This window comes from Melanotaenia boesemani, chromosome 5 (genome assembly GCF_017639745.1).
Source record: "Melanotaenia boesemani isolate fMelBoe1 chromosome 5, fMelBoe1.pri, whole genome shotgun sequence".
NCBI classification, from domain to species: Eukaryota; Metazoa; Chordata; class Actinopteri; order Atheriniformes; family Melanotaeniidae; genus Melanotaenia; species Melanotaenia boesemani.
The window spans coordinates 25,412,100-25,434,865 of record NC_055686.1 but is presented as its reverse complement, the minus strand read 5'-3'; the positions used below and the strand labels follow the sequence as shown (position 1 = coordinate 25,434,865).

Genomic DNA, 22,766 nt, shown 5'->3' with positions numbered 1-22,766 from the left:
TTATACCAGTAGAACCTCCATCCTGCAGACGGAGGTTTAATCTCACATCTCAGAGTTACTGAGGATCCAAGACTCAGCCATGATGGAGACACAGAGAGGACAGGCCGGGGTTTATCTGCTGGAGAGAGATTTTATCTGAATGAAAACATGTTGGACCTTGTTGACTCTTAACTCTGAATAACATTTCTCTACTAAGGTTATCATTTGTATATTTAAAATTTCTATATGCATTTAAAACATCTACAATTGTTCAGATAAACTGTTCAGTCATAATGTAAATAAAGGAGCTTTGCTCCTCTCAATGTCCAAGGAGAACAAAAGTTTTTATATTTTAGTCGCTTTTCTGCTCATACAACAAATAAAAATATGTTTAAACCTGTAAGAAATTACTCAAATGTTAAAGAAAAGTTTGTTCTCCTTCATTTGGATATTAAGATGTGTGATTTTGGGGTCAGCTCCACCAAGGATTAAAATTATAAGAGTAATAGAATAATAGAATAAATTTAATTGTTCTCATGAGATCCAGCTATGTCCTAAAGAAACACTGTTAGGTATCAGGTAAGATGTACAGGGAGCTGATTTAACAAGATATAATAATTAGTGCTGTCAAAAATAATGCGTTAAAGGTGTTAATTAATTTATGTAATTAACTGCGTTAAAATTGTTATCGCCATTAACGCATGCATGACATGACAAGCCCCATACATCCATCATTTCTCTGTTATGATGGTGGGACGTGGAAACGAAGGATGGAAGAGATCAGCCGGGTGGCTGTATGGATGGACTTGAGAATAAACACAGGCCTCCCTAATTAATAATCACCAAAGCTTAATATTGTATAAAGACCGACATTTACAGACAACTATCAGCCACCAGTCTATAGCTTTTCTCTCTCCTGCTCTCATTAAAAGACTCAATACAAAGTTCACAGCAGGACTCTATTATTCATATGATGATATGATTTCATGTTAATCTGGAACTACATGATTGTGTCATTTTGTTGGTAAATAATTAAAATGCCAGTTTACCATAAATATAATACGTTAAAATCAATATTTGCTGCAACAGTAAAAACAAGAAGTGGTCAACAGCAGCTTCACCTGATGTGATTCTACTAACAGAAAATGAAAAAGTTGACTCAACTTACACAGACAGGAGACTGTCAATCCTTAAAAGGTGTTCCCAAACTTTATCATGCAACAGCCCACATGTAGAGGTATGTTTGGTCCAGAAGGACCCACCTCAAAAAAGAAAAGTGTCTTTTAGTCTACTAGTCCGGGTTCTGTGTGACCTGTGGAGCCTTTCTGAGGGTAAGAACTCAAACAGGTGGTAACCGGGGTTTATTGTTTATTGTTTTATTTGGATCCCCATTAGCTGCAGGAGCTTCTTGTTGCTGTAATTAGGGCTGTCAAAATTAACGCATTAATGCTGGTAACTAATTTATTTAATTAATTTTGTTAATATTTTAATGCAACCTGCCCCATACATCCATCATCTCTCTCTTTTTATTTTTAAGTTTTTAACCTGTGCTGTCCAGCATCCTAGAAAGCAGAATAATAGTCTGGTTGCCCCAGTGGGCCAAGATCAGCAGCTGCCGGCCCCGCCAGGGACTATGCCATCCAGGGCGGCCCGAGCGAAGGGTCCAGGGACACAGGAGCCCAGAGGCAGCTCCCCCACCCCCCAAAGTTAGAGGGAAAGTTAGAGAGCAGGTCAGAGACACACTGCCCCCTGCTGGTATGATTGATCTGTCTGCTGTCAGAGTGGCTTTGGTTTCATCTTCTGGAAGTTAATAATAATGTATTATTATTATTCTACATGTCACCATGTAAGAGATGTAACAGAAATGTTTGAGGACACAAACTCCAGATTATATTAAATAAGAGGAAAACAACCATAATGTTGTTGGAAGTGTTTCCTTCTTGTTTGGATGAATCAGATGAAAACAGAGTTAAAATGGATGAAAGACGTCCAACTTACCTGATACAGTTACTGAGACGACATCACTCCACTGTGTTAAATAAAACTCGTCTCTTCTTCCCCGGCAGCTGTAGTCTCCACTGTCAGTAACTCTGCTGATCCTGTGTTCTCTGGATGATGGAGGTCTATTTAACCTGGTTGGTCTCCATTCATATGTCCACTGAGTTCCTCCACCTTCCTGGATCTCACATCTGGCAGTGATTGTCTCACCTCTGTATATCAGAGTCCAGCTGGGCTGCAGGACCACTGTGGGCTTCATGGAAACTGTTCATACAAACATGCAGTTAGAAAACTTACACACACAGAAAATCTACAGAAATATGATTTGAATGTTTCTTATCAACTTAGTAACTTTTATATTAATTTGCATATTTATTTTGGAAGTCTGTGGTTTGTAGACTAAATCAAATATTTATTGATTTGAAAACAAAGAAAACATGATAAAAAAATAATAAAAACAAACACTAATGGTACATTCATTAAAAGGTTCACAGATTAAGGCTTTTTCTGAATATATACAATTCAAAGAAATAAAACGTTAAGAATAAATAAATTTTAGACAAAATGATCTTTCTATTGAACCCAAACAAGACAAAAGAAAATGAAGCAACATTTAAAGCTGCTGTAATCATGATTACATATATTTTATTTAATGTCTTTTATACATGTTAAAATAACAGATAAAACAATTGCAGATTATTTTTTGATGTATTTTAGAGCCAATAATCAAAACTCACGAGTTTCCTTGATGGTGACGTCATGGCTGTCTTCTGTGTAGAAAACTGGTTCTCCTCTTCCTCCTCTGCAGCGGTACAGACCTCCCTGTGAGACTCTGATGACTCCACCTGGTTCATTGTTATGTCTGAGCTGAGCTGCAGGATAGACTGACCCATCTCTGAACCAGTTAAACTTCCAGTCAGCAGAGTGGTCCACAGAGCAGGTCAGTGTTACACTGCCCCCTGCTGGTAGGATTGAACTGTCTGCTGCCAGTCTGGCTCTGGGTTTACTGGCTGGTGAGTTTAGAGCAAAAATAAAATCAACATATTATTAAAATGTGACTCATTTCACAAACAAATTTGCTAAAATCATCACAATTTATACATTTATCAAGTCATCTTTTGGTTAAATTGACAGTCCTCCCAATCATAGACTACAGTGATGTCGTTTATAGAGCTGCCTCTAAACACTCCTCTATTAACTGGACACCATTTATAACGCTGCCATTTGCTTTATTACCAGATCCTCCTTTAACACACCACTACAGCTTGTGTTCCCTGGTCAGTTAGCCCTCTCTTCACTCTCTTAGATAAACACATTGGTATCTGTTGATTTAAAAACCATAATTAGAAAAACACAGTTGCATCTTCACTCATTACTCAGATTCATAACATCAGACGTCCTCTTGGCTCAAGTCGCCTCATTAAGCTGCTCATCCACAAAGTCTGCACTACCTTCAGTCATTCATCTTTTCACTTTTCTGCTGCAGATGACTGGAATCACTTGCAGCAGAAACTAAAGCTCAGGACTTTTATACCACTGTCATCTTTTAAAAACTTGCTAATGGAAGCGGTCCAGGATTGTTACACTTACTTTTATCTGTAGCTAGTTGGACCATTTTTATATCTTCCTACAATCTGTTTTAAATTGGTGTGATAATGTTCTGTTAGATGTGTATTCATGTCTTTTGTAATCTGCTTTTTTTTTATTTTCCATGTGCTGCCTATCAGCAGGTCTTCATTGTAAATGAAAATTTATTCTAAACTGACTCTTCTGGTTAAATAAAGGTTTATATTTAGCTAGTAGCACCACATAGAAATAATAAACCCCACATGAGACATTAAGCTCCGTTATAACAAAACTACACATTTATAAAAATGTCTAATTTACCTGCTGAAACACAAATGTAGTTTAAAAATGTTGGACATAAAAAAAAACTCTTTACAACATTTAAAGATCAGATTCACATTTAAGTAAAAATAATAAAACAGCTTCCTAATCGGTTCCAGCTTTACCAAATAAGTCCTACAATTTTGACCTAAAACAGGTTTTTATAGATAAAACTGGTTGTGGACCAACTATTTTACTGGACGTCTTTTACTGGAGCCTTGCTGGTGAAACAGGAGCGTTTTTGTTGCAGCATCATCTGCTACTGGAGCACAGCATGGCTTCATAGATAAACTGTGTTTGCGACTACTCTGAAACAAGTGTTAGCTGAATCTAGAGTTATGATTTTAGCCTGGAAAGGTTTACATCGTTCAGATCTCAAGACTCTCAGCTTTCCAGTGGCGTATAACATGTGAAGCTACTTGGAAGATAGACTGAGTAAAATACATATTTACTGTCATGTCCCGTCCACGGGACGTCTGGTACCAGCGGGTTAAAAAGTGAAGATGTAAACTTTGTATCTACAATCGTCTCCAAGTCAGCTGCAGCCACTAAAGTTCATATTTATCTGAGGTGGCCGTCAGTAGCTTTGTTGGTGTCGGCTCATTGAGTTTTCATAGAACTTCATTTATGTTTTATCTTTGTGTGATTTTAGTCTGGAAAAAGTTTCCTTTCTTTCATCACTTGAGACACTTTTGTCTCATTTACTGCTGTTTGTTTGATGTGTTGGAAACATATTTTATACCATTTAATCTGATAAATTACCGTTAACTCACACAGATGAAAACAGAGTTAAAATGGATGAAAGACGTCCAACTTACCTGATACAGTTACTGAGACGACATCACTCCACTGTGTTAAATAAAACTCGTCTCTTCTTCCCCGGCAGCTGTAGTCTCCACTGTCAGTAACTCTGCTGATCCTGTGTTCTCTGGATGATGGAGGTCTATTTAACCTGGTTGGTCTCCATTCATACGTCCACTGAGTTCCTCCACCTTCCTGGATCTCACATCTGGCAGTGATTGTCTCACCTCTGTATATCAGAGTCCAGCTGGGCTGCAGGGTGACGGTGACTCTGTTAGAAACTGTTGACACCAAAACCACCAGTTAGGATATAAATAAAAAGAGGTTCAAATAAAACAAACACAACTATTTCCAGCTTTAACTTCTATAGTAATTATGTGAATGTTTGTTGTTCTGCTCTGAAGGAAACTGAAGAAAACTCATCAGTTTAACTTGAACAGTCTGACTCCAGTCCATCAGATAAAATCCTGATTACCTCCTCTAGCTGAGGCTTCTGTCTGATTTATTAGTTCCCCTGCAGACTCATTTCATCTTCTAAGCTTTATGAACATTTAATAGCTTTCGTATATGTACCTTTAAATCTTAATAAAACGATACAAAGAAATATGACATGATTGAAATTTTACATATCAACTCTGTTTCGCATATTTATTTTCTCTGTGGTTTTCAGACTAAATCAGATATTTATTTTTTTGCTTGAAAATGATAAAAAATTAACACACATACTAAAAAAAATAATGGATGGATTAAAAAAGTAATTCAGTTACCACTAATGGTACATTTAGACTGAAAGACTGACAGATAAACGATTTTACTAAAGATATAAAATGGAGAGAAATCAAAGGATAAGAATAAAACATTTTAGACAAACAGAAACATTTCTGTCTCCTCTCTTGAAGCCGAAGACAAAAAGATGTTTATAAATATTTAATAGCTTTAGTATATGCACCTTTAAATCTTAATTAAACAAAAAGCAGTTTATCAAACTGGACTTGGTGTAACTTTCTTTCCTTTCTGAATTCTTTCCATCATTTATCTACTGATTGTGGATGTAACCTCATTTACCTCAGTTTGAAATAAAAACGTTCTCTTTATGTAGATAAGAATGAGGTTAGGGCTTAAATTACTTCTACATTAGTTTTACACTTTTAGAAATAATGTTTTCACAATGAATCTTCTTTTCTCAGAAAATCCATGTTGTTGGATTTAAAAAGAAATTTCTAAACTCACCAGTTTGCTGAATAATGACTGAGTTACTGAAAGATGTAATAAAGTTTGTGTCTCTTCTAAATCCTCTGCAGGTGTATTTGCCTCCCTCTGAGATACTGAAATCTGGTGTATCAGACTCTTTGACCTTGACTTCAGGTAATGTGAGTCTGATGAGCTCATAAATGACTCCTGCAGGATTTTTCAGAGAACAGGTCAGAGTCACACTGCCCCCTGCTGGTATGATTGAACTGTCTGCTGTCAGAGTGGCTTTGGCTTCATCTTCTGGAAGTTAATAAAAAACAAGGAAATGATCATCACTATGATGATGTAAGTTATCTATTAAAACATCATCAGATCAGAAATAAACTGAACACCAATGAAAACTTTGTAGTTACACGTTAGACACTCTGATCCAACCAGAATCATTAAAACACCAAATGAGAGGAAAGTTTTTTGGAGGAATTCTGTCATAATTTCAGAAAAATCCACAAACGTATAAAATACATGTCATGAAGCACTGATGCTGTTTATGAGGCTCTTTGTTTCATCTGTAGCAAACCTGGATGTGAAGCATTTCTAGTTCTGAATGTGTAATTTCTAACTTTAGCAGATCTTGTAGGAAACACTTAAACAACTTTTCAGCAGACAGAACAACAAGTCGCTGTTATTACTGATATTATTAACAGTCTATAATGTAAATACATAATAATAAACAATAAAATAAATAAATAAATAAATTATAATAATAAATACCAGATAACTAACAGACTCTGGGGGGGGGGGGGGGGGGGGGGGGGTTGTTCTGGAGGCTCATGGTGTCCCAACATCTTAATAACATAATACTGGTTTAACTTTCTATTCACTTATATATGAATCGAATATGAACATGAAAAGAAACTAATGAAATTATAAATATGAGTTCAGTTTAAATAAAAACAGAAAAATAATTTCTCACCTTCAGCATTTGCATCAATGGACGTACGGAGCACTGCAATAAAGATGAAAACCTCAATAGATTTACTAAACTGATGATAAACTGAGACATTTTAGAAAAGAAAAAGCACAGATCAACAAGAGAAAAAAGAGGAGCTCATTAAAACCAAAAACATTTCTACAACTTACACAATACACATGCTGTTTACACACTTCTTCAGTCTAACCTGGACCAAGACACCTGCTGCTTAAACAATCTGATTAGCAAGAAACACACAGCTCTGTTCTTCTCAGGCTCTCAGAGAAACACATTAAACCAATGATACACAGTCATTCTCACTATATAGAAATATTTTCTATCATCTGCAGACAGAAAGTCAGTGATGTACTTACAGAATAACCCCAGCACACAGAGAAAAGAGTGATCCATCATCACATCCAGTCCTGCTGCACAGCCAGTCAGAAAGTCTTCTAATGTGCATCAACAGTAAAGATGAAGGAGACGTTACATCTGACATGCATGTGAGACTAATGTCTTTCTAACGTCTCTTCTTAAACAAAAACCACCTGCGTTTCCTTCCTTTTTATGACAGAGCTCAGACAGCGTTGGTAGTTTAGACCGCAGTAGTTGGTTGTCATGGTTACATTTCCTGTCCACTGCAGAAACATTTTAACTGTTTTCATGTACAGAGATCTGTGCAAGGCCTTAATTAATATAATCTCTAAAGAAATATTGCAATGCCTATTGATAAGGGACGTGTTGTGTGGATGTGTAGTTATTTATGCAGTTGTGCTGTTTGGGTTCAGGGACTGGACACTGATGTGGTAAAGGAGTACCAGTGACTGGGTGTTCACCTCAACAATAAACTGGACTGACCCACCACAGATGCTCTATACAAGAAAGGCCAAACTCATCTCCACTAGCTGAGAAGGCCGAGGTCTTTTGGAGTTAGGAAGTCACTGCTGAAAACATACAACACTGTGCTAGCATCAGCATGTATTACTGTGTGGTCTGCTGGGGTGGTGAATGTACAGAACAGGGCAGGAAAGAACTGAACAGAAGCTGATCAGAGGATCCAGGTCAGTCCTGGACTTTACTCTGAGCCCCACAGAGTAGGAAGTAGCACCACAGCAGCTCATTCATCCCCACAGAAAACAGTTAAAGTAGTTCAGTCTAACCACAGTTGTTATAAATACCTTGTGCCTTTGTCTGCTACCCACTGTGGTTTTCTCCATCTCAGAGCTCTATTTGTTATTTCCCTCTGCAACACCCACACATCATTCCTCTGGTGCATCTATAGATCAAATCTGTATGTAAATAAAAACTCTTGTATGGATGTATATAGTGTCCAGCTTGCCTGGAAGAGACTTAAAATCTCTTTATCTCTATATTTGTCATGTTTAGTTTAATTCAGTGTTTCATTGTATTGATGCTACAGTCTGCAGATGTTCTCACATTGTGGTGGGATTGTGGTTTAGACCCCAAACCGTTGACTGAACGTGTCACTGAGCTGAAGCTAAACATTTTATTTCACAAACAGAACCAAGTGAAAAGACAGCATTTACAGCCACAATGTTAAAAACTCTGACAGGTGAAGTGAAGAACATTGATCGTCTCTTCATGATACAAACTCCTGCTGGGAAACATCAGATTGCTGCAGATTAAAGCAGAAAATGTTTTGTGAAATTGTAAAGATGAACAGCTTTTTTGAAATGCCTTTGTTTTTCAGCCAACCTTAAAAATGTTATCTTCAAAGTGGAAACTACATACATCACTAAATTAAAGAATAATTTGCTTTGTTGTGTCAAACATTATTAGGCTTCTAGGGCCTGAGAACAAACTGACAGGCCAACTTTCCAGTTCTTCACCACATACAAGGAGGTGTGAGTACAAGAATGACTTCATGCATCACATTCAGCTCAGAGCTAGTGTGTTTATAGCAGATAAAATGTGTCAGACTGTGAAAGATGTGCTTCAATTTTTTCTTTGTTTTAGTGCAATGATTCTGAAGAGCTCATAAAATGACTGAAGTATAATACAATGTGTATTGTGTGTTTTCACAGTTAGTGAATGTACAACAGGATGGCCAATATTTAGTTTTTTCTGAAACATTATGTGAGGACAAGTCATCAAAGAGATGAGTTGAGCAAATATGAAGATATTTTCTACTTTGCTTTAAGCCTTGAACTCAGTTTATAACTGTTTATAACTTCCTTCTTGTTTTCTTGTCAGTCAGGAGTAAATACAGTATGATGTGCAGAAAGCAGCATGTTTGGTTTAAAACTTCCACTTCCCCATTTTAATCCTGCAGCACAGAAAGAAACATGAGCTCAGTGTGAAAACATGCTGCAGATAATCCAGTAGAGGCATGTACTATAATCAAATTCAAAGTCAGCTTTATTGTCAGTTTCTTCACATGTGCAAGACATACAAAGGAATCGAGACTATATTTCCCACGGTCCTGCAGTGAAGACAGGACATTTCAACACTGAATTAATCATTAAAAAATAAAAAGTGCACAGGCACAACAAGTATCTGACATTACACAGTGATAATAAATAAAATGTAAAGGTTTAAGGCATGAAATGATCCTAAGGCTGTCTGTAACAATGACAATACGGGCTTCACTGTGATTTGAAAGTAGCAGCAAAGTTGTATGTATAAGTTGTGAGGCGGGTGGTGTATATGTCTTTCAGGGAGGGAAGTGGTGCACCAATGATCCTTCCAGCTGGGTTCACTATGCACTGTTGTAGTCAGTGCAGCTCCCGCCCCACACAATGGTGCAGCTGGAAAAGATGATCTCAGTGGTTCCTCTGTAGAATGTGGTCATGATGGGTGGTGGAGCTCTTGCCCGCTCGAGTTTGTGCAAGAAGTAGAGGTGCCGCTGGGCTTTCCTCACCAGTGATGTAATGTTGGTAGTCAAGGAGAGGCCTTCACTGATGTGCACTCCCAGGAATTTGGAGCTGCTCACTCTCTCCACAGCAGCACCATCGATGGTCAGTGACGGGTGTAGGGTGTTGTCTTTCTGGAATCTCCTTGGTCTTGCTGACATTGAACAGGAGGTTTTTGTCTCTGCACCATGTGGTCAGAAGATCGAGCTCTTTGCTGTAGTGAGTCTCGTCGCCCTTGATGATCAGACCCACCAGAACTGTGTCGTCCACAAACTTCACCTGGTGATTTGTGCTGTAGGTTGTGTTGTAGTTGTGTGTCAGCAGGTAAAGAGCAGGGGACTGAGCACACAGCCTTGGGGAGCCCCTGTGCTCAGTGTGATGCATCTTGAGGTGTTGTTGCCAACATGTACTGAATGCGATCTCTGATTGAGGAAGTCCAGCAGCCAGTTGCAGAAGGAGGTCATTTATTTCAAACAGGTTCATTGAGGCATAAAATGAACCTGAGGCATCGTTTAGCTTTTATTCTCCTCACATGTGGAACAAACTTCCAAAAATCTGCAGGTTTGCTGAAATTCTCATCAATTTTAAATCAGGGGGGTTAAAAACTTTTCTATTTGCTGCCTATTAAAAAAAACTATTGGAAATTCCTCACGCGGGGACTTTATATCTTGCATATCTTTTATTGTAGCTTTTTTTCTTTTTATTTGATTTCTTTTAAAGTGTGTTTTTAATGCACTTGTTATTGTTTCCTGCACCCCGCTTTAATGTTTTTAATGTTTTATGTAAAGCACATTGAATAATCTTTTATGTGAAATGTGCTATAAAAATAAACTTGCCTTTCAAATAAGGCTTCATGAGGTAATCTACAATGTAACAAAAGTACCAAGCACTGATTTAATCGTCAAGATTAGTGTTGATGTGTCTAGGGTGTACCCCACTTCTCACCCAGTGGCAGCTGATAAACACAGATGGATGGATGGATGGACGGATGGATGGATGGATGGATGGATGGATGGATGGATGGATGGACGGATGGACGGACGGATGGACGGATGGATGGATGGACAGATGGATGGATGGATGGATGGATGGATGGATGGACAACCGGACCAGCGGATGGACGGATGGACGGACGGACGGACGGATGGATGGATAGCACAGCTACAACAAACATACACAGAAAGAAGAAACAACAGTTATTTGCTCCAACGTAAGTAAAGAATCTGATCACGGATGAGACTTTACTGATACTGATTATATGAGGACTAGGGTGGCTGATGGATGATGTATAATAACAATATTATTTACAAAACTGAAACAACATAATCTCTACTTGCTTTTTTGTGTGTCTGATAAAACGTTAATCTAGTCTTTTTTCTTAAATTTTTCGGGTGATAGTGTGATAAGTTGTGTTATGCCCTCTTACTGAGGAGGTGAGATATTGTTTATTTATGTTGGGAAAGATGTAAAAATGATTAATTCATTACTTATGGTGATAACTGAATTAAAAGGGTTGAAATAATTTGTTTATACAATTCCATATAATCTAAGAGATTGTTTAAGCCGTGTTTTCACAACGATCCGTTACTCTGGGATTGGCTGTCTCGCTGCTCATGCTAACAAGGGGATTTCACAGGGTTTTCTCATTCAAGTAAACCTGTTCATGAGCAAACATCACTGAGTCTCCCTTGTGATCATTTATATTTTTTTACCAGGTATGTAATGAGTAAATAACACTAAACATAACTGTAATAACTGTTAGTTTGTTTTCCATATGCTCTAAGTTTGGGTACTGTTATGGCAATGTGTGTCAAGGGAAAATGAAGATGTTAGCTTGGTTAAACGATTGTGTTAGCATAGGCCTCGTGGATTAGCCTCACAAGTTAGCCACGCTAGCTAGTGCAAGTACACCATAGTTATATTATTAGCAAGCATTTGTGTTAATATAATATTTCTGACATTTGTTTACACATTGTCAAGCAACTTATTTAGTGTTTTACAATGTCCATTATAATTTAGTGTGTTGTAATAGTTGGTACTTATTTAAATGATTTCAGAAGCCGTATGTATGCTACGAGGGTATGTATTCTATTACTGCGAGCCTGGCATTTTATTAGGTTGTTCATTGTCAATTTGAGTGAACCTGTTCATGAGGAAACATCACTGAGTGCCCCTTGTGATCTTTTATATCTTTTTACCAGCCATCCCCACGTTCAGGGGTGCAACAATAGCAGCAATGGGCTGATGTTAACTAGTGCGCGAGGTTGAGCGGTTCAAACTAGATATAGTTGGATTCACCTCAAAGCATGACTTGGGCTCTGGAATCACTGTCCTTAAGAGGGGCTGGACCCTCTTCCATTCTGGAGTTGCTCCCGGTGAGAGGCGCTGAGCAGGTGTGGGTATGCTCATTGCCCCCCAACTTGGCACTTGCATGTTGAGGGTTTGCCCCAGTAGGGGCTCTGAGTAGAGTCGCTGCTCCTCTGCATTGAGAGGATGCAGATGAGGTGGCTCGGCCATCTGGTCAGGATGCCTCCTGGACGCCTCCCTGGTAAGGTGTTCTGGGCACGTCCTACAGAAAAGAGGCCCTGGGGAAGACCCAGGACTCACTGGACAGACTACTTGTCTCGGCTGGCCTAGGAATGCCTCAGGATCACCCCGGATGAGTTGGTGAATGTGGACGGGGAGAGGGAAGTCTGGGTTTCCTTGCTTAGGCAGCTGCCCCCGCAACCCGACTCCGGATAAGCGGCAGACAATGGATGGATGGATGGATGGATGGATGGATGAGTGATGGGATGTTCGGCTCTTTTCAGAGAGTTTGCTCTTTTGGCTCGGCTCCCAAAGAAGAGCTGGTTCTTTCGGCTCTCGAACGGCTCTTAATTTTGCATCTTTTGTAGCCCCATAATTTACTTTAATTTCTCAAAAATTGATGAATTGTCTTTTGAAAGCCCTTTTGTGCTCAGCACTCACTCATTACTCTCCTCATTGCTGTCTGCTGTCTCACTCAAATTGTAGGGCCAAAACTGGGAGTCTGCTCTAGAGATGGGATTTATGGCTCTTTGAAGGGAGCCGGATCTTAAGGAGCCGTTCCTTTCAAAGAGCTATTTAAAAGACTGGCTAGTTCTTACAATATCTTACAAAATGTCACAATATTTAAGAATGCCTACTACTGCCTACCGCAAGTGAATCTTTTAGCGGTACACAGTACCGGACTGTACCGGCTTACTGTCACCCCTTTCGTGTTCATGACTTTTGACTTTCAGGACTCTTGGAGGTGCTGTGACCTTACATCTTTTGGCTTCTCCAACAAACAGTACACCGTTTCAGTTTGTGTTGGGTGTCGTGTCTCATCCAGGGTGACAGACTCTTGTGTGTTCCTATGTCTCGCTGATTCTTCCTCACTGTCAGTCTTAAATTGAGAGTCTTTTCGTCTTGGTACACTATAGACAGTATTTGCTCCCTTACTTTCCCAGGAGAACTGTTGCTCTATTGGGATGCTGATCTCTCTGGGTTGAGGCATATCCACATTCTCATAGGAAGGCTCAGCTTCACTGGAAGAAGATGTTGAGACTCTGGGATCGGATTGTGTTCATATCTCTAACGGCCGGCTGGGTATTAACAGAGCAGCTGTTGTTGTTGCTGGAATTTATACAGGAAAATACGTTTTATTCTCATCTTCAGAACAAACAACATTTCAAACAAGATCAGCCATGCTGACATCAAAACAAAGCATTACATTCATGAAATGAAGAGAAATGATTAAATTTTGCTGTATAGCTTACTATACCTGATGTTTGCAAAGAGCAGAAAAGAGTTTTGTGGTAAAGCAAGAACAGACCAACATGAAATCCAATCCTGAAAGAATATAGATCACTGTTCCATGGTGTTGTTGTGGTTCATCTTTGGCTTCAGGGTTGGATTTAATTAAATAATCAGAATCAGGTGTGCTGGAGTTGGAAACCTCCAAAACATGAAGGGCAGGGGTCCCCAAGAAAGAGGATTAGGCAAAATAAATTAAATAATAAGGAAATCAAGAAAATAATCATGAAAAAATAAAAATTAATGTGAAGTTGAACTTCAGCACACAAATGCATGAATGATAAACCAACAGTTTATTTAAATTTCCAAGTAACTGATGAAACTTACAAGCTGTCTCCATCCTCTCTGTGATGTTATTTGTACTAACATGGTTGTTGCCACTGCAGACAACAGTTCTGTTCTCAGTGAAAACGGTGATGTTGAAATTGTGGAATGACTTCTGAGGTGGTCTGCAGCCGTCTTCATCACAGACGGACCACAGCAAGTTGTCCTGGATGGAGCAGTTTACTGTGACGCTGCAGGATCCCTCAGTCAGGTTGGAGTGGTGCTCTGACGTCATCATCATCACTGGTCTGGGAACCATGTCTGCAACAGCCAAACAATCAGGTACAATCATGATATAATGGCGCCCTCCTCTGGCTGCCAGCTGTAAACACAAGACAGTCATCAAACGTTCAGATGTGTGTTTTATGTTTCATTTAAGATATGTGAGGAAATGAGGATTGACTACTTTTAAAGTTGCAGTGTATAAAACCATCCTTTTGTAATGTCTTGTAAAGACAGCAAAGATTTATTTGCATTTTCTACCAGGTCAATACTCAGTACAGACATATAAATAGAGAAGATCAATGTATAGTACAGGCTAAATACAAAGTACTGCAAAAGGACCCACCTTGGATGAAGACTTGATATGTCTCAGATACTGAATTATAATCACTTTATAGATACTGGTGTCGTTGTCAGTCAACATTTTTATACAAAGGGAAAAGTTTCTGCGACCAGGCCGTGTTTTCTCTTTATAGCTGGAATTGATGCCTCTCTCAGTATAAATAACTTTACCAGAGAATTCCCATTTACCACCAAAATATGGAGGATTTTTACTGACATTCAGACACAAAGTTGTTTCTGAGAACATAATATGTTGCTTTTGGATGTTCTGACATAGTTTCTAAAGAAAGGAAAACGAAAACATTCAAGATCATTTTTAAATACACAGTCACAGCCTTTCAAAACAAAGAACACAGAGCAAACATACGGAAATAGGTGATAGAAGGAAAGTGAAGAAAGAGCTAATTTTTAAATTTATTTTACATTCATTTAGTCGCATTGTTGTAAGCAAATATCTGAAAAACTAAAGTGAATGCTGGTTAAAAAAAAACATTAAAATAATCACTTTTTGTCTGTTTATTTTCTCGTTATTGAGAGAGTTGAGCAGGATGGAAAACATATTCTCTAAGATTTTACTTAATTATTTTAAATTTAGTTAATGGTCAAAAATGAATAAATGTACAGATTTCATTTATCATAAAATAACTTGTGAAAAATATTCATCACTACAATGGTGTTACAGTAATTTTTGTATTTTTTGTAATGGAACTTAAATTAAAGCACATTAACTAGTTCAGACATCCTATATGCAAAAATGAAAGAATGTCATAATTGATGTTATCTGTAAAAGTCCAGCAGCTCAGAAAAGAAACATTTTTTGGACGCTCATCGTTATAATCTTAACAAGTGTGGAATAGGAACGCATGGCGTGTTAAATAGTGCAGCAAACCATGAATCTACCCAGAACAACACCACCAGGTGCCAAACTCAGGAAACGAAAGAGAAAAGAAAAAAATAGAAAAGAGTTCCAGCATTAGAGAACCAATAAATAATTTATCTGAATGCAGTCGACAATCTAGTGTTGCTTCTTTCAACCATGATGCCCAACGTCCCACAAAATGTGAGATAGCAGTAAGTTATTTTGTGTTAATGCATGCCATAGGGAAGTAGGGCTGGTTTGTGTATCTTTGAGATCTCACGCTGCAATTATGAAGTAATAAAGTAACTGGCTAAAATTCTGTTTGATTTTACTTATTTTATTTGGTGTTGCCTTCAACCATTACTAACAAATAATGTAAACTAATAACTGCAGTTTCTCCCTGTGTGTCAATAACACCCAGACGGTTACTTAATACAAGCACCAGAATAAGAAAACTGGAACCACAAAATGTGTAACTGCAGCTTTTTCTAAGTGAATAGATAAATATTAATGCACCATCAAGTTGATGAGCAAATGTTATCTTATTATTACCATTGTATTAAAACCTGTTACTAATCATAAAGCAGCATTCTGAGAAGCTTGTATATTTGTCTTCTTACGTAAATTACATTTCCTATAAGAGAGGGAAGTTAATGATATGCCAGCCATTTATGTTTTAGTTGGCAAGCTTCAAGTTCTCTGTGAACGGTTTTTATCTTAAAATGTCATCTAATAATTTCACATTTTCTTTTTTTTTGTTTTTAACTTGTTCCATCCAACATTGTAGCAACAGAATGATGGTCTGGTGTTGTTTAAAAATGACCAAGAGTCTGGAACGAGTAAAAGTATATAAGGTTTATTTACAGGAGAAGTATTGAATACAGAACTACTTGCAAGTAATGAGAGTGGTTGTCCTGACTCTCGTGAAGTCAGGAGAGACTCTGGGGAGGCAAGAGGAAAAAACAATAGTTCTACATTTCTGTAGAAAGAATCCTCCTTCCTGAAGACCTTGGGTGGACACACAACTCCAAGAGCTGGCGTCAAAACAACCTCACATAGTTGTTTCTCCACCAGAACCAGTCTGACTAAGGGTCTGAGGAAGGAGCAGATAAAGGTCATCTTACCCTCGTAGTGAACTTTTAACAGAGCATGTACATGAAGAGAATAAACCTTAAAAGTGAATAAAAGCATGATGAGTAAAAATGTACAATGTAAAAGGTAACAACCAGTGTAAATACATTTTATAAATGAATATAGTAAAGGAAGTAATTATAGTTGTGATTATAATATTATATATACAGCACAATAATTAACATTTCTTCCACAACACACACACACACACACACACACACAAACACCACACACACACACACACACACACACACACACACACACACACACACACACACATAATGTTTCCCATGAATTATATATGTTTTTTTTTTTACCTTGAGTTTATTGTCGATTTGTTATTTTACTATTTCAGGGAAAAAAATACTAAATTTTTCATCACAATTTCGAATGTGAATCTGTTCAATTATTGTTCAGAATGTTTTCATCTTTTGTATAAAACTGTACCAATGTTATTTTCACAATCATTCAGAGTCACTGTGTTCATATTGTTGGTGCAGTTTTATTTGGAATTCTAGTGTTTTGAAATGGCGAGTTTGTCAGATTGTGTTTTATGTAGAGAACCTGTTTAGTGTTTATAAAAATGTGTCATTTTGAATTGTGTTGTTTTGTCATTGTTATTCATTGTTCACATGTGTTCAATAAATATTCATTAAAATGTTCAAATGTTTAATAAAAACATATTAAAATATCCATTCAGTGTTGTTCACTCACCAGTAGGTGGTAATATTGAGACAAATGTTGGTAGTTGCGTCACTCAACTGTAGAAGAGAATCAACTGATGTTTCAAGCTGTTTGCAAACACTGCCAGCTGCAACATTACAATGTTTGACAAAATGAATAATGAATGAATAAATGAATGAATGAATGAATAAATGAATGAAAATCCTTTATTAATCCCAAAGGGAAATTCAATATTGTAGTAGTAGTATTTTTTTTTTTTTTTTAAAACAATCACATTAATTAATTAAGGGCTTTGTTCTTCAGCCTGATAGCTGCTGGAAGGAAGGATCTTCTGTATCTCTCTGTCTTGCATCGGACTTGAACAAGCCTCCCACTGAACACACTCTGTTGTTTCGTCACGGCGTTTGTGTAGAGGGTGTGAAGGATCCTTCCATTATCTTCGTCAGCTTGTACAGAATTCTTTTTTTGATGATCAACTCCAGCGGCTCCAGAGTTACTCCAAAGCACAGAACCAGCTTTCTTGATCAGTTTGTTAATTCTTTTTCAAGTCTCTGGTTCTGATGCCGCTGCCCCAGCAGATTGCTGCAAAGCTGATTGCACTTTCAACAACAGACCTGTAGAACATTTGCAACATTTTGGTGCAGGCGTTAAAAGATCTCAGCTTCCTTAAGAAGTAGAGTCTGCTCTGACCTTTCTTGTAAATGTACTCAGTGTTGCTTTTCCACTCAAGTCTGTTGTCCAGCTGAACTCCAAGGTACTTGTATTCCTCCACCACCTCCACCTCCTCTCCCATGATGGAAACACATCTATGTGTGTTCTTGTTCCTCCTGAAGTCAACAATCATCTCCTTTGTTTTCTTGGTATTCAAGATGAGATGATTGTCACCGCACCATTTCACAAACTGACCGACCAGTTCTCTGTACTCTGCTTCTTGTCTATCACTGATACACCCAACAACTGCTGAGTCATCAGAGTATTTCTGCAGATGACAGAACTCAGAGTTGTACTGGAAGTCTGAGGTGTACAGCGTGAATAGAAATGGTGAAAGTACAGTCCCTTGTGGTGTTCCAGTGCAGCTGACCACCATCTCAGACACACAACCTTTCAGTCTCACAAACTGTGGTCTGTTTGTGAGGTATTCGTAAATCCAGGTGGTTGTGGAGGGATCCACCTGGAATTTCTGCAGCTCTCACACAGCAGAGCAGGCTGACTCGTATTAAAAAGCACTTGAGAAATCAAAGAACATGACCCTCAAAGTGCTGCCTGACTGGTCCAGATGAGAGTGGGCTCTCTGAAGCAGGTATATGATGGCATCTCAACCCCAAGCCCATTACGGTATGCAAACTGTAATGGGTCCTGAAAGGTGTTCACCTGCTTGCTGAGGTGAGCCAGTAAGAGTCTCTCCAGGACTTTCATGACGTGAGATGTCAGGGTGACTGGTCTGTAGTCTTTTGGTTCAGCTGGTTGTGGTTTTTTAGGCACTGGAACAAGGCAGGATGTTTTCCACAGCACCGGGATTCTTCTCTGGCTCAGGCTGGTGTTGAACAGGTGCTGGAGAATCGGACATAGCTGTTTTGAGCAGGTCTTGAGAACTCTGGGACTGACCCATCTGGACCTGCAGCCGTGTTCTGGTTCAGTTTCACCAGTTGTTGCATGACTTGGTTACAGGAGACAGACAGAGTGGAGGTGGAGGCAGAGGAGGTTTCAGGAAGTCCCTGATGTGGAGGGAGATGAGGTTGTGTCCAGGTCCTTGACTGAGCTGCAGGGTGACAGAGTGGAGGTGTGACAGGAAAGCTGTGGGCTCATGGAGGGATGTGGGCTAGTTGGGGTTGAAGCAGGAGGTGAGCTAAACCTATTGAAGAACATGTTCAGTTCATTCGCTCTGTCCAGACCTCCATCAGTCTGATCCTCCTTTATCCCGAAGCCAGTGATCTTCTTCATTTCCTGACCACACATCCCTCACATTGTTTTCTGAAGCGTTACTTTCCAACGTCTTCCGGTAGTCCTCCTTGCACTTCTTCATTTGTGTTTTAAGTTGTTTTTGTGTGGACTTCAATAACTCCCTGTCTCCATCCCTAAAAGCTTTCTTTTTGATGTTCAGCAGCTTTTCAGGTCACTGGTGATCCAGGGTTTGTTATTGGGGAAGCACCTCACTGTTCTTGTTGGAACGGTGCTGTCCACCACAGAAGTTAATATAAATCTGTCACACACTCCAGTCAAGGCATTGATGTCATCTCCATGAGGTTCACATAGGACGTTCCAGTCTGTAGCCTCGAAGCATCCTCTCAGAGCATCTTCAGCTTCATTAGACCAGGTTCTAATAGCCTTTCTAACTGACTGGTTGTTGCTGAACGATGGGCTTGTAGGAGGAGGAGAGAAGAACTAGGTTATGGTCTGATCTTCCTAAAGGTGGCAGGGCAAAGGAGCTGTATGCATTTTTAATATTTGCATAAAATAAGTCCAACGTTTTGTTTTCTCTGGTGGAGCAGCTGACAAACTGTTGGAAAGTTGGTAGAGTTGCAGAGAGGGAGATAGGTTGTTAAAAATCTCCAGAGATCGCCACAAATGCGTTTGGATGTTGTGTTGAGAAGCCTGGGCCACTACAGAGTTAATGACATCACAGGCTGCCGTCTGGAGCGGTACCAGGGTAATATATATTACCGCTACCCAGAATAACGCATGTGAACTCACCTGGGTAAATAATACGGGCGGAGACTCACAGCTAGCAGTTCAATGTCTCTTTTGCAGATCTTCCTCTTTAACAGTGACATGTTCATGATGACACCAGCGCTGGTTTTACCAGCACCGGCAATTCCACCTCCCTTCAGCTTCCCGCTGAGTTGTTTATTGCGGTCTGCACGGACCGCCCTGAAGCCGTGTACAGACGCATTACAGTCTGGGATGTGTTCATGCAGCCATGTCTCGGTGAAGCACATAATACTGCACTCTCTGTATTCTTTAAGAGACCTGGTTAGCACCTGAAGTTCATCAATTTTGTTAACTAGCGATCTCACGTTTCCCACAACAACCGTTGGAAGAAACGGTTTGAATCGCCACCGTTTTTCTCTCTGCCTCGCTCCTGCCCTGCATCCTCTTCTCTTTCTTTTCAACTCCATTGGGATTTGAAGTGTTGTTTCACTGATAATCTTGAGTTTGGAGAGTTTTATCAGTTGATCCCGATGGTAAACAAGTCTCGTTGCCATGGAGACTCACAACAAGTCTTGCAAAAAAGAAAAAATATTCAGAAAAATCTCCCGTATAGCACAGCCTCTGACCAGCGCGAAAAATCTACCCGAACAGACACAGATTGACAGCTGATGTCTTAAAAAAGACGGCTATATTGCAAAAAATCACAAGTTAAAAACAGAGCTACTACAATTGCTGCTGCCACCTAGCGGCGCATTCTAGAATAATGTTATAAATGCATAAAATTTTTATTTAAACAGATGCTGTAAATGATAAAGATTTCTTTTGAGACATGAGATGCAGAATTGGAGAACTGCTGGTGTAAAACGGTAGGTTGAAGTGCAGTTTAGTCCGTTATTTACCTGATAAAAGCAGTTATCTTTTATAATAGATTTAAGCCAAATGTATTAAGCAACAGGATAACAGCACAGAAATAGTAAATAATAAACTGCAACCTGATAACATGCATCATGATAACATGATGATGAGCTTCTGCAGATGATGCGACGTCATAATCAGTGACAAAACCTCCTTTATCCATTTTACATCAGCAAGAAACCTTCTAACTCCATGTAAGCTTGATTTGTGTAAAATATTAATAAAGTTAATGACACAATCAAATATATGACGATAATGTAAAAACACAATACCAAGTTTAATGACATTATGTTCAATTATTACAAAAACCATAAAGTTTTAATTTATTTCTTGAAAAATAACAGTTTTGGACACAGGAGGTTTGCGCCCCGACAGCAGCGATATGACGATCGTAAGGAACAGCATGTTTGATGACACAAATATTGAGATATTTGTCAGGAAGAAGACATTTTTATTGTTCCATAGTTTTGTGAAGAGATGAAGTGAATGAAGTAAAACCTACAGTCATGAATTCCATGTTGCTTTGTAGTGATGGAAGAGAGAGTAGTTTATTTAAAGAATGGGTTTATATTTAATCTGCTGAAGAATAGAATGGATTCTTTTTTATTTATTTTGCACTATATGAGAGATAAACTGAAATATTGTCCATGTTTTTGATTGACTGATTGATTTTTATTTCGAACAAAAAATAACACAAATGAATTAGAGTAAATAAAAAAGTAACAGTTGCTATAGAGTCTGAAAAGGAGCAGGATGAAGTTTAAAAACTTATTTATTCCTGCCTCCCTTTTATAATCATAATTTTACTTTAATTTTTTTTGGAAAAAATAGATAAAGAATGAATATAAACATGTATATGGGGGTATTTTCTTTAATCAAGAGCATACTTGTTTGCTTTGACAGCAATCAATGACTGTTCATTCATTACAAGAGTTCTCTGCAACCCTTAAATATACAACTCCACATATACTCCACAAACAATGTCCAAACAATCTGATTTGTGTTCACCAACCATCACATACTGTTGCCTTTTAGCCTCACTGTTTTAGTTCGTACACTGCAAACACCATGAAGAAATGAGTTTATTTTTACCTCAATACATGCTGTGTTGATGCAAGAAACACAAGCATGAGCTCTGAAATTTAACTATGGTCAGAAGAGTACACGTACAAAGGGCTAAAATTCAGAAATTGGGGAACAAACCAAAAACACAGAAAGCTGAACGCCTCCATCAGCAACAGTGATGCAGGATTTTTGTAATGAGAACTAATTTCTTTTAACCACTAACAGAGTGGATTGTTTCTGTGATATTAATGAATTTTACATCATTGCTGCTCCATCACCAAGTTTTTTCTGGATGTAACTTCTGAATAAATCGTCTCATCAGCTGCAGGAGCTGGTTTTCCTGTAAATAATGAGATTATTAGTTTAGAGGTCTGCAATAACATCTTAATTTTAAACTGATTTCTCTGGTAAAATCTTAAATGTATGTTGAAAACACAAGAGAAAACAAGTTCTTCATTATAAAAATGAGTTGGATGTTGCAGTGATTGTTCAGTAATATGAATTTCTGTCTTGGACAAAGGCTGAACAACAGGTACAGGTTACAACAGGTGCAGCAGCAGGTGGGCGGAGACTTTACTTGCTTTTGTTTTTCCTGTGCACCTGTGCATACAGCATACTGACATCTAAAACAAAAGCCACATGTCACATTTAAGTTTTTAACTCATCATATAATCTCATCGAGGGTGTTCTTCACACACAATAAAACCTGATGAAACTTGACTAGTTGAACCTTTTTAAATGTTGATGCTTCAGTCTGAGTTTTAAAATAAACATATGGCATCTAAACCATTTACACTGAGATCATCTGAAGTACAACAAAACTAAAAATGTCTGATCCTTGGTGAGAAGAGTTAAACTGCAGGAAAAAGAAAACAAAGCAACATTCTGAACACGTGAAACTTCACATGTTGAACTTAATTAGAACAAATGATTAAAGTCAGAGGTGGGAGTGTGATATGTGTCATGTGACTGTCACAGAACAAATACAGTAAAATAATTCAATATTAGAAATAAAATAAAGTTATTAAAGCTGCAACACTTTAAAATCCTCAGTGATCTG

At 38.4% G+C, this 22,766-nt stretch overlaps 1 protein-coding gene and 1 long non-coding RNA gene across 2 annotated transcripts in view; one reads left to right on the top strand and one right to left on the bottom strand.

The window, feature by feature from the left end:
* Positions 1-22,766, top strand: part of LOC121639980 (titin-like) — a 618,411-nt gene that overhangs the window by 249,546 nt on the left and 346,099 nt on the right. The gene's annotated exons all lie outside the window — the stretch shown is intronic.
* Positions 6,050-7,330, bottom strand: LOC121640096. Its single transcript, XR_006010350.1, has 3 exons — positions 7,201-7,330; positions 6,830-6,862; positions 6,050-6,156 (listed from the first exon to the last, which is right to left on the bottom strand). It is a non-coding gene; the product is annotated as an uncharacterized LOC121640096 (long non-coding RNA).